Genomic DNA, 12,260 nt, shown 5'->3' with positions numbered 1-12,260 from the left:
ATGCCTTACTATCCTTTTACATTTTTTATTTTTTTAATTATTTATTTTTATTTATTTGTTATTCAATTAAAATACTCTGTAATAAAAGAATAAAAAAAATCGAAGGAAACAGTTCTTCTTGCTTTTCTTTTTGGTCATTTATCATTATTTAAATAAGTTCCTAATTTATTGTTCTTCAGAGTATTACTCCCTTCTCCACCATCTGCAAGGAGAAAATAATATAAGGTAAATGTATCAATAAAAATGTACAAAGAACACAGGTGCAACACTTCATATTTTCCCTTTATCTGCTTTTTCCTTATTGTTTTCTTGGCTTTTTCCCCTTATTTCGTCGTCATTGCGCTAAGACGCATTAAACAAGTACACGATTTAAGTTGTAATACAACAAACTAAAGATACACTAACACTTACTATACATATAAAAGGTGAGGTTTTCAAGATACCTGGGGTACGTTTTAGAACTGTGTCTGGTCTCTGACAGAATTCATTTTTTTAAGAACTTATATTTTATACTTTTATGTTTTCAATGTTTTGTTTTAGTTTAATATTTCAGGGTTCCTACTAGTCAGGAAAACTCATGGAAATTTTATAAAATATATATATTTTTTTAAGGTAAATTGTACATGCAATTTCAGCTTACCCAACCATTACTGATCACAGTATGGAACGTTGCTCAGATTCTTATGGGTGGTAAGTGGAATGTACGTATGAGCAATTGATTATTATTCTTCTCTATAGAATAAATGTTCTCAAATATAAATATTCCCCGTTATTTATTCCCTATTTATATGTCAACGTCATCCGACACCTGTCATGAAAGTCAGGGAAATTTCCTGTCGAAAGTCAGTCCTCTGATCTTCTCTTCCATGTTCTACCAATTTTTGAACACTTTTTATTAACGCTCTACCTACAACCTATATGGGAAAGAGTTCTACAATATCTATCTATCTATGGATATTTTACCACCTGGTATTTTCCTGTTCTCCCGTTTTCTATTAATTCCAGTAACCTTCTAATGGCGATTTCTGTGTTTCTTCGTGTCCGGGACCTATGTTGTAAATTATCTTATCCCATTTTTCAGTATTCGTTTATTCTTTGTATCATTACCCTTGCGAAGATTTTTCCAATTGTATTTATAAAGCATTTCGGTTTATATGCTTTTGCGTTCTCGTTTTTCTTTTCATTATTTTTCTTAATTATTACCAGGTTGCCATGTTTTCAGTTTCGTTGTATTTGTTCCTGTCTTAAACAAAAATTGTACACCCTTGACAAATATGGTGCCCACACTCCTAATTGTTTCTTAAATATTTCCTGTTTTATCCTGTCTGACCCTGCTTCCTTTCTTCTTTTGAGTTGGTAAATATATCCTATTATTTCTTCATTTGTAGTTTCTTCGATTTTTACCTCATTATTTGGTAAATTTCGTCTTTTTCGGCGAGTTCTCATATGTTTACGCTATTCGTCATTATCTGCCTATTCGTCCTGTAGTAAAAGTTTCATGACTAGGTAATTGGCAGTATTTTCCCATCCCTTTGTATATTCTCCGGTCTCCACTTTCGTAGTTGATAGTGTAGTAGGTTTGTTTATTTCTTGACTGATAATTTTATATGGTTCACCCCATATATCTAAATTTATTTCTTTTAAGTGTTCTTCCCAACTGTCTAGTTTTATCTCTTTAATTATGTACTGGTATTTCTCCTTTAATTCTCTATATTTCCATAATCATCTTTCGGGTGCATCGTTGAGGGCTTGACAGGGATATCAGAATATTGGGATGTCACCGATACCCGTGTCACGCGTTTCATGAACCATGTATGCTCTATAGCTGGATGCTTTGTCTTGGTGGGTGAAGACATTTGACACCTCTGCATCATACAATGAAACAATATCCCGCCGGTATAATGGCTCCAGAACGTGGTATTGATAGTATACTGTGTTAATTTTCACATTATACACAGCTTGATGCAGTGGAAGTTTCCCTTTGTGGAAAAAACCTGAAACCGGCCTTGAAACCCCGGGGAAAACTTTCGCGGCAAGTATGGATCCAATTTGTCTGCTCCTTGGCATCCTTTGGACGACATTACATGGCTCGGACCCGCGTGAAGGTTAACAAATAGATCCAGGCTTCATCTAACGTCACCACATACGTATTTCCACTTGTCACCCGCTAAATACCGTTCGTAAAGCCGTCTGCAGTGTACCCTGCGTTTACGGATGTATCTGACTGTGAGTGTGTGAGCACGTGACTTAAACTTCACTTTAAATCGTGAGTCCTGGGTGATTATCTTCTGCACAGTTGTTTTCGAGCTCCTAACTGTTCTGGCAATGGCGCTTTGTGTCGGCGGATTTTCGTGTGTGCCCATCTGCTGCATTTGTCGAACCACGTCCATTGTCCGTTTGGAACGGGAGTATGGTTGTTGCGTTTGGTTGCATTGGCAATCCCCTTCTTGAAAATGGTGAAATACTGTTTGGCAATTTCACTGCAGCTGTATCCAATATTGGAAAGTGCTGAGACATATCCTCCCACAATGGGATAACATTTGGAGGCATTTTACGCTTGGCCCATTCACTGTCGGCTAGCGCCTTCTTCACACACCTGCCTTCTGCATACTGTGCTTTACTTTCCGCGCGATTACATCACCCTTAGCGGATGTTCCACTTCGTTTCCATAAAAGTAGACCTACCTCTCTTTATGTTATAATTGTTAATATAATAGTTTCAATAGTCACACTATGAACTATATCCAAATAACCTGGGTATCACGGCGAATAGCCTAATCTAAGCTGGACAGATTTTACTGAGATTGTAATAAATAGCGTTTGTTGATGGCACCAGATATATTTAAATTGTTCTAGGTAACTTAAAGATATCAAACTAAAAAAAATTGTCTAAGAGTAAAATTTTTGAAAAGCCTATAAAATAAAATGAAAATTTTAAATTTATATACTCATCTGGCGGCCATCTTGTTGCAGCATGGAAGCTTTTCTGCTGCGGCAAGTGACCTGCCAGTAATGGCAGAATATATATGACGATGATGTGTTATAAACAATCTTTCTTTCTTTTTCAGGAGTAGTGGTGGTGAAACCTGGCTATGTTTAAAAATCATAAACTTTAACTTAACTACCGCATTTATCCAAACATATTTTTGTTTGTAACGGAATACAAAGAATATATATACATGTTGTGTTTGTTTGTTAAAAGACCAATATTTTAAAGAAAAAAATGTGAGAGATCTGAAATACAGCTTTGTTTTATTGTATTTCATTGTTGTGCTTTTGTTAATATACCTCAATTATGAAGGCAAGTAAACTGTATTTTTAGGTTGAAAATAAATTGTATAGTGTTTATATAAATTAGAATGTTATCTTAAGTGTTAACATTTATTGAGAAGTAGTTCTTTTGTTTTTAAAAAATGAAAAAAAATACATTTTTCTTTGTTACATACTGCAATGTATGAAATTTTGTTTAATTTTCTGACTGTGGATGTAGAGCGCTGCAAATTCAGATCATGTAACTATCAACATGATTCGACACTCAACTTGGCCCTTGATAAATGTTGGGCTTTTAAACAAGCCGTTCTCATCAGGTTGATTTAAACAAAAATCAGTCTAAATCGGTTCCAGAAGCTTTTGAAATTAAAAATAAAAGTTTAAAGTTTGTAGTAATAAATACAAATATAACATGAATTTATTTTCCAGTTATCATGGTAAGTTAGAAACTGGGCCATATTTTAAAAAGAGGATATGTGTTTCAGTAAATAAAAGTGAAAGTAGACAATCGTAAATGTATATATATATTTAGTTTTATAATTAATAATAGATTTCTGGAGCATTTGTTTTTTAAGCAAGAAAATAAAGTTTTGTTTCTAAATTTGGAGTGGTATGGATTTTTAAATCAATATTTGTTTAATGTTTAATATAATTAAAGCTGTTCTTATGGTAACCGCAAAGTATGAATTTAAATATTGTACAATGTTAAACATTCTAAAACTGGTTTTTCCGAGTATGTTTTTTTACAAATATTATAAGACGAAATATTATTCAATATGATAGGAGAGTTGGCAAGAATTGCATTATACTTTCTATTAGCAGGGGTATGCAGTATATACTCATGTAAGATGTTCCTAGATCATCGTATACCCTACGTCTTCAGATTGAATTTTAGTAAATTTCTAACATATACTGATGTTCTCTACTAAGAGTGGCGACAAACCTGGAAAACAGAGAAAAAGCCAGGGAATTTGAGAAGACCGGGAATAGTTAGGGAATTCTACTGAAAGTCAGGAATTTCGATTTGCTAAGAATGAGATTTTTTAAAAGCATTTTAAATGAAAATTTTAAGACGATTTCAGTGTTTTTATTTATTGACAACTTCAAACTTAGAAACTTGCCTGTGCTTTCCACTAACGATGTGTAATAAATGTACGTTCTGTAGTTGTGCACATTCACTTTCTGTTTCGCTTATGCTGTAGAATATCACTATAAATCATCATCAAAATGCAGTTGGATCAACGATCCAATGAGAAATTCATTTTCGATGCACGCGTAATTTCAACCTTTTTTCGTTTCCACTAGTTTTGATTTTATCGTAGTTTTCTGTCCTCCATTAAGGGAAGGTAGCTTATCACACAATTGAAATGTGGTTATTCGTATCTGAGCTTCTGTGTTTTCATTGTAGTCTGTTTTAATTCGCAAAGGCATTTTTAACGAGTCCTTATGAGTTCACGAAATAGCTGATAAATTTGTACATCAGCATATGCATAGCATCAGTACTCAGTGGATAGCCGGACTAATTCTAACAGAGTCTTGTTCCTTAAATATGAGATACGTCTATAAGTACCAAAGTTGTATACTTTCTAAATTGTGCTTACAATGCAACATTTATTGTTAAACATTTATACGTACATATGTAATCATTTCCCATCAATGATTATACATTTGTAATGGTTCTTCTAATAAGTTACATGAAAATTCCGTCATTAAAAATGATGCAACAACTTGCGAACAATATTTATGGTTCATGAATTCGAAAAAGTTCCAATCTTCCTGTTTTTCTTTAGTCATTCTTGAAGCCAAATTTTTGAATGATTTTTCACTGCCAATACGAAATATTCAAAGTTTTATAAAACTAGATTTCTTCAGATAAGACGTGTAAAAATATTTTGTAACTGGGATACAGCTTTAGAGAAGGTGGCATGAAAACTTTTCTAAGGCATGAGGACATCCCTCTTAGCACCCCTCTCCAAAAATACGTAACAGATTGGATTTTATTATTATTATTATTTATCAATTCGCAGTGAAAAGAAAGGCAGGAAAAGGGGACGGTCAGAATTTGCGATTCAGATTATCGTAAAATAATAATAATTTGTTTCCAGTTCACTGTCAAAGTAGTGAAGATTAATGATGTGCATTTCTTGTTTTAATATTCACATCTTCATACCTTTACTGTAGGTATGAATTTATTATTCTTTTGAATTCATACCTTTACTGTTTTCGTCTCCATTCATGATATAGTCGACACGATTTATGAATTCAAAAGAATCTTCGTTTTCGATATTGCAATTTTTTTCTCTTATTATAGATTATTTTTGAAACATTGCACAAATTGCTTCCTCTGTTATCTTAGGTGAGCTTCATGTCCCCATGGTATCAAGGGAATTCCCAGGGTAAAGTGAGGTTTATTAATTCCTGTTTTTCCTACGCTATTCATAGACACTAGAGGAGATATATACATACGGATTTTAGATCTCTCAAAGTCAAGAAGATTGGTTAAAGCGTTGAAAAAAAAACGTAAATTTCAAAGCAACCAACAGAAATTTCACAAAATAGAAAAATAATACAAGCTGCATTCATCTGTATGAGCTACCTTCCCTTTCAACCCTGGTGTTCATTGCATTGATAACAAACTAAGATATTCGCTATTCTATATAGCCGGGGTCGGTGCATGGTCCTGTAATCCAGTTCTTTTTCAAGGCGATATAGTGTGGTGTGGAACGGCATCCGCCCGCTTTACCAAGTTTAAGTCCCGGTTGTGGTTAGGGGTCTACATTAGTGTTAGATCTCTTCCTTCATAATCTTGGTGTTCCGTAATAACAGAAAAATTCAACTTTACTAGTTATATGTTCCTTTATTTACTAATGAAAATGTACTTTACAAATGAAAGTGAAAGTGAAGCAATTGCAGCATATATCATTAAGTAATCCGTGGAGACTCATGCTACCACAACGTTCAATTTGTCCGGAGTTATCTGGTTGACCCTTGTGCCATTTGAGGAATGGATAACATTTTAATGGTTCACCTGAAAATAGAAAGCAAAAGTGGTTCATTAAATTTAGGAAAATGTAAGATTAAAATATTTCATATACTACTTAATGTCATTGGCGATTGCGAAGATCCAGATCTGTACGTCAGACTGTACAGGTCTCAGCAAGTTATTTGTTGTTGAAATCTTTGTAACAATGTTAAATAATCTTCTTACTATACAACAGCCTCTCATCTTGATTCACTCGCTACACCTTGCTCTCTCGTGACAGTTTCCGTCTGCTTTTTAACGTTTCACGATCATACTCCGAGGCTGTGGGAGACAATGATGCTGATAATGATCAAAATGGCAGAATGTACTATATAAAGTTCGAGGAAACGGAAGAACATCAAGAAAACCCAAGTTCCTTCTGGTCAACAGAACATAACCTTTCTGGTTAGATTAAAACTACAGGATATGATGGTTCAGGAGGAGTTTATCTTTAATGAGAAGAGCGTGTATGCAGAATCGAGGTAACGACGGGGAAACAAGACGGCTAAGACGCAAGGCACAAGTGCCGAGGTCGACAGCCGCGAAGTTAATCTCAGCATCAACGAATCCAAAATGTAGAGATAGAGAAGATTTGAGTAATAGCCGTTCACCCAGCCATAGCCCCATCTCGTCGCTTCTAGAAGTTGAGAACGTGAAAACAGCCACAAAGATAGAGCATTCGTATAAAAAAATACTTGACTTTATCGTCGGAGCTGTGTAGTTAGAACCTAGGAAAAACAACCAACCGGAAGATGACAATGACACACACACACACAAAAAAAAAAAAAAAAAGCACTTTCCAATAAGATTCTGTGCTTGAGGACTTTCCTTTAAAGCCATCGCTTTATCTCGCCTTGTATTCAACCTCTACCCCAACTGTCCGTTGTCTTTGCAATTCTTAGCTTCATTTTGCAACCTAGGCAAGTAAATTTGTAACATGCCATATAGCATGAACTATTGACATTTTACTAAGGTGGACTTAACTGATAAGATATACAGGGTGAACCAGTTGTATTGGCGAAGTGCAATACTGTGGTAAGTATTCATCGTACAATGAAAATGATAAGAAAAAAGTTGGAATTGGGCCTTTTAAAGTATATCTGCGGCTTGCTCCTTTATGTGGGCTACGGGAGTCAACTTGCGAATTGTAAATAGGAACCTTTTTTTCTTTTTTTTTCTTTTTTTTTTTCGTGTAGTGTGGACTCCTTATTATTAAGTATTCTGCCTTTCGGCAGTTCCTGATACTAATGAATTTTTTTTATTTTATTTTAGATTTGGGCCTGGAAATGTTTCTTCAACTTTTCTCAATCTTCAGCGTCCTCTTTTAACTCCCAATATTTTCTCCAATCTTTCAAATCATCGATCAGCTGTGTTCTTCATTGCTTCCCTTCCATCTTTCGTTCTATGGCGGTGTGAAGAAGACAATTTCTTCGCAAGATCTGTCCAATCCAATTGGCCTTTCTACGAAGGATGGTGGCTAGAAATGTCCTCTCGTATTCGTTTTAAAACATCTTCGTTTGTTGCTCTCTCTGTCCATTTTATCTTCTTCATCTTCCTCCAACACCACATTTCGAAGCTCTCTAAATATTTCCTTAGTAGTTCAGTGCAATTAGACCAAAACAGCAAAACCCGGACATAAAAAAAGAAAGAAAAAAAAACCGCCGAAACCTTTTCTAAAATTATTATGATACTCTATTCAGTAACTCAGAAAAAGTCCAAAAAAATCCCGTGTCGGGTTTAGTCCAGACATGGAGTGGGTCATTGGGTCAAGTTTTCTGAGTGGGTCGTGGGTCAACAGCATGTGACCCACCACCCACCATGACCCACTGTTGCCCACCACTGTAACGATTAGAGATTTAAATCTCTATTCCGTAGTTTAAAAAAAAAAAGGTCTCTCGAGAGTCCGGATAATTTGGTTTAGTTTCCTACCCTGTAGTGCTTTCAGCTACTGTCGAGAGGAAGCTTAGTGTCGTTCTCCGTATGCTTGATTGTCAGCGCCAACGGTGATTTTTGGAACTACTCGTTCTACGTTTGAATAGCTCCGGGTTGGGCTAAATATAATAGTTCGGAATTGCTAAGGTGCAACATCACCTAATAAGTGAAGTAAAAATCGGCGGAGAAAATCTCTTTACAATGTTTGAGAATTCTAAGTATAATTAATCGTGAAGTTATTACCAGAATTGTTATATAGAGCAAATCCTAATATGAAGTTAATATATATATCTTCTTGTCGTGAAGTGTGTTTGAGTAAGAAAAAGGATTTGGAAGTAAGTTTCATTACTAGTGACCATTTTGATTGTGCTCAACATGTGATAATCGGTCAGTTAAGGTGGTGTATTTCGTTATTGAATTTTGGAAGATCTCCTATTATTCAATTTATACAGTAAATTGGTAAGTTCTTTAAATATATATATATATATTTAACGTTAATATTTTTGTATCTATTTTGAAGATTGTTGTAATTCTATTCCTATCAGTTGTATCGAAAAGTCACTTGCTTAGATTTTTGTATTCAACTCTATTTGACCATATATAAATCATACAGAAAGAATTATCTTCTTTTCTTATATAATTAATCACTATATAAACCTTAGCACATTTGTATTTGACAGTTTGAACTTTAGATGAGTAATTATTTACTTTTTCGATGTGATATAAATTCACGTCATTTTAAAAATAATAATACTAAAAATAATTCTCCCCGATTTAGCTGAGCTAGATTCCTATTCTGAACAATTATCCCGAATTAAAGGACCTGAAGCTAATATTCTATTCTGTGCAACTGCATTTTTGTTTAGATTTTTTTTTATTTTCTAATGTGCGTTACACAGTTAAATTCCGAACTATTATCTTTCCTTACAAGCACCAAAGTTTTGGATAGACCTTGTATAAGTGCTATAAGAGTAGTTTTCTTAAATGTATTTAAGAGAATGATCGTAAGGATAAATGATATTAGCAATCAGTGTCCTTGTTAAGATAGAGCAGTCAGAATGTCAGTTAGGAGGTGTTTCTATTTGTATATTTACATACAAGAGACATATTTTAAATCACGTAAACTTCAAGTTAATAATTTAGTGTCTAAGCAAGTGAAAAGTACAAAACGTTGCATTCTACATCATAGTTTTGTTGTTGTTAAGTACGCATCGAATCCAAAAGCTGTGCCTTATTAATTGTAATCCTTCTGATAGCAGGAGTATATTTAAAAAAAAAAAAAAAAAAAAACTCAATAAAATGTACAGGAGTTCTTCCAGTAATAGTCGTCCTGAAGGCTTGTGGTTAAACGGTTTTTCCAATGGTGACCATGGCCTCTTTATTAGGAGTCATAGACCACGAACAGAAAGTAACAGTTCGAGTGAATTTTCAACTCCCGATCCTTTCTTGCATACCTATAGCGATTCTTGGTTAGTTACGTCTGGTAGCTATTTTTCATCGCGTGGTGACAGACAAGCAGGAACTAACGTGATGCAAAATGTAAACAATGACGATACGACTCGAGCAGCCGTATCGTGTGTAAGTGCACATAATCCTTTCGTCATGGAACAAAATTCATTGATAAGACAAGAACCAGTTTCTGTTCCGATGGAACCAGGTTTTCAAAAGTTTGTAGAAAAAGAAGGAAATAAAAACACAAATCCTTTTATTTCTCATAACGCTAATCAGCCAACAGGATTGGAAAATAGTAGACTTATAAATATTGGAGTACCTTTTTCTACCAATATTGACAAGTTAACAGTAGATATAACTAGTAACAACTTCACAGATATATGTAGATCCATACCAATATGTGACGGGAGTAACGACCTATTAATTTTTGAATTTTTGTTATCGGTATATCGGATTGTCAAGCAAGGCATATATCCGATAGAGGCAATACTCATGGCATCTATTGGGAAAACTCGTGGTGGTTTTCATACTGAATTGTTAAGAGAAATAGGGTTATCACATGATTGGATATACATAGCAAATGTTATTTTCACAAATGTAGTCACACCCATAGGCCAGAGACATATTTTTGATAAATATATTTACTGTTTACAACAGACTACAGAAAGTGTGTTGGAATACGTAAACAAAGTGATAGACAGTTTTACGATTTGTTATGGCGGTATGCAGGACGATAAATTGAGAGACATATTGTTGCGGGGTTTGAACCCAGTAGTCAGACATGAGGTTTTTCGATATAATACACCCTCATCTTTACCAGTATTTGTGCAAGAATTAAAGAAATACAGCATTCACCAGCGTAATGTTGACATGTATAATTCGTTGGTAAGTGCCAGGCGTGAAAGGTCGAACTTTGCAATTCGAGGGAAGAAAACAACACCGAGGTGTTTTGAATGTTTAGGTCCGCATCTGGTAGCTCAGTGTGATCTACGACGTAGATTCGTTAGTGTTAATAGAGCTACGATTAATAATAATAATGATAGACAGAAATATGCGAGTGGGCAAGGTTCTAGCTTCAAAACTGACAGGCCCTCAGTTCGATCCCAATCCTTGAGAATAGAGCCAGAAGTTAGTGCAGAGAACAATATAAGTCAAAAACATAATGCAAATTGTGTCCTGACATCACACTCAAGAAAACTAGTGGCGGCTTTTATAACAGGTTACATTTTAGGTACGCAGAATTGTGGCGCCATCGATAGTTGTGCTTCCGCTTCGCTAGTAAATAAAGAGAGCTTTTTAAAATGGAATAGATCTTTGAAAAGACCGGTTAAGATTTTCACAGAAAAATTTATTGGTGTTGGTGTAGGAAATACGAAAATGAAGTTAGACAGTGTGGTATGGTTACCAGTGAGATTATATCAGAAAGTATATAGACTCAAATTTTATTTAGTACCTGAACTTAAACCTATATTTTTGATAGGCATAAATGAATTGAAAATGTTAAAGGCGCGAGTAGATATTGAAAACAATCAGTTATATCTTGGAATAGAAAAAGTGAATATACCTTTACGGTATGAGTGTAAGGAAAACTCGTCTTCGGACAATTTACATGACATTAATAGTGTTTCTCAAAGTGCGGAACAAGTAACATTCAGTGACAGTGTTAACATTTCAAATATATTTTTGAATTCTGAGTTAATGAATATTCAAGATAAATATGTGTGTTTAGGGAAGGAAGATGATGTAAGGGGCACCGTTAAGGTAGGTTCCTCTGAGTGCACCCCTACGAGGGAGATGGAGCCAAATGGACAGCAGATACATCTTGCATCCAGAGATCTTCAATCCTCAAATCCCTTTAATAAAGATATTCCTCATCCCTCTAATCTTTATTATGGTCGCGTTGATAGGTCTATGGAGCACAGGGTTGCCACATCAGATAGAGAATCACGAGTGTCTCATATAAAGAATATCTTGCGTACTCATGATGGGATCAGTGGTCCATCACATCTCCACATCAATAGTGATCTAACTTCCTCAGTGGTCCATCCAGCATCCAACCATCAACAGATGAGAGGACAGCATCCTTCATTAGATGAACCGAGAACATCTTCTAGTAGTTGGGTGTTACCTTCTCCAAGTGGACATAGTGATCATCAATCAATGGGATGCACAGGTTTATGGGAGAGAAGAGATGCTACATCTGGAGTTACAGTCCAGAGTGACAGCAGTGTTGCCAGTTCTATAGTGAATACAAAATTAGTTGAGAATGCTACAAATAATTTTCGGACTTCTTTTACTCATCGAACTTCTTCGAAGGTTGGGGACTTAGACCATACTTTAGGTTCGGTACACAGTGTTGCCAGACTTAATCCTTTTCTTAGTGTCAATGAAAATCCACGTCTACACTTGGAACTTAAACAATCCAGAGATGTGAATGAACTTAAGTTAACATCCGAACATGATGTTCTCCCATCATGTTCAAAGAGTAACAGTGTTGCCATCTTCATGCAAGAAAACACCAGTGATAATGATTCAAGAGAAGAACATAAAACTTCTTTGTGTAATGAAAATCTGATGGATTTTAA

At 35.0% G+C, this 12,260-nt stretch overlaps 1 protein-coding gene across 1 annotated transcript in view; it reads left to right on the top strand.

Annotated features, from left to right (window-relative positions):
- Positions 1-5,157, top strand: part of LOC145690265 (tudor domain-containing protein 5-like) — a gene marked incomplete in the record, with an annotated part of 128,683 nt that extends 123,526 nt beyond the window's left edge. The window contains 1 exon segment of the mRNA XM_081764994.1: positions 3,068-5,157.
- Positions 5,158-12,260: the final 7,103 nt, after the last annotated feature.

Source organism: Thermobia domestica, chromosome 7, assembly GCF_964235325.1.
Source record: "Thermobia domestica chromosome 7, izTheDome1.hap1.1, whole genome shotgun sequence".
NCBI classification, from domain to species: domain Eukaryota; kingdom Metazoa; phylum Arthropoda; class Insecta; order Zygentoma; family Lepismatidae; genus Thermobia; species Thermobia domestica.
The sequence above is the reverse complement of the archived record's forward strand: the minus strand, read 5'-3'. Positions and strand labels throughout refer to the sequence as shown.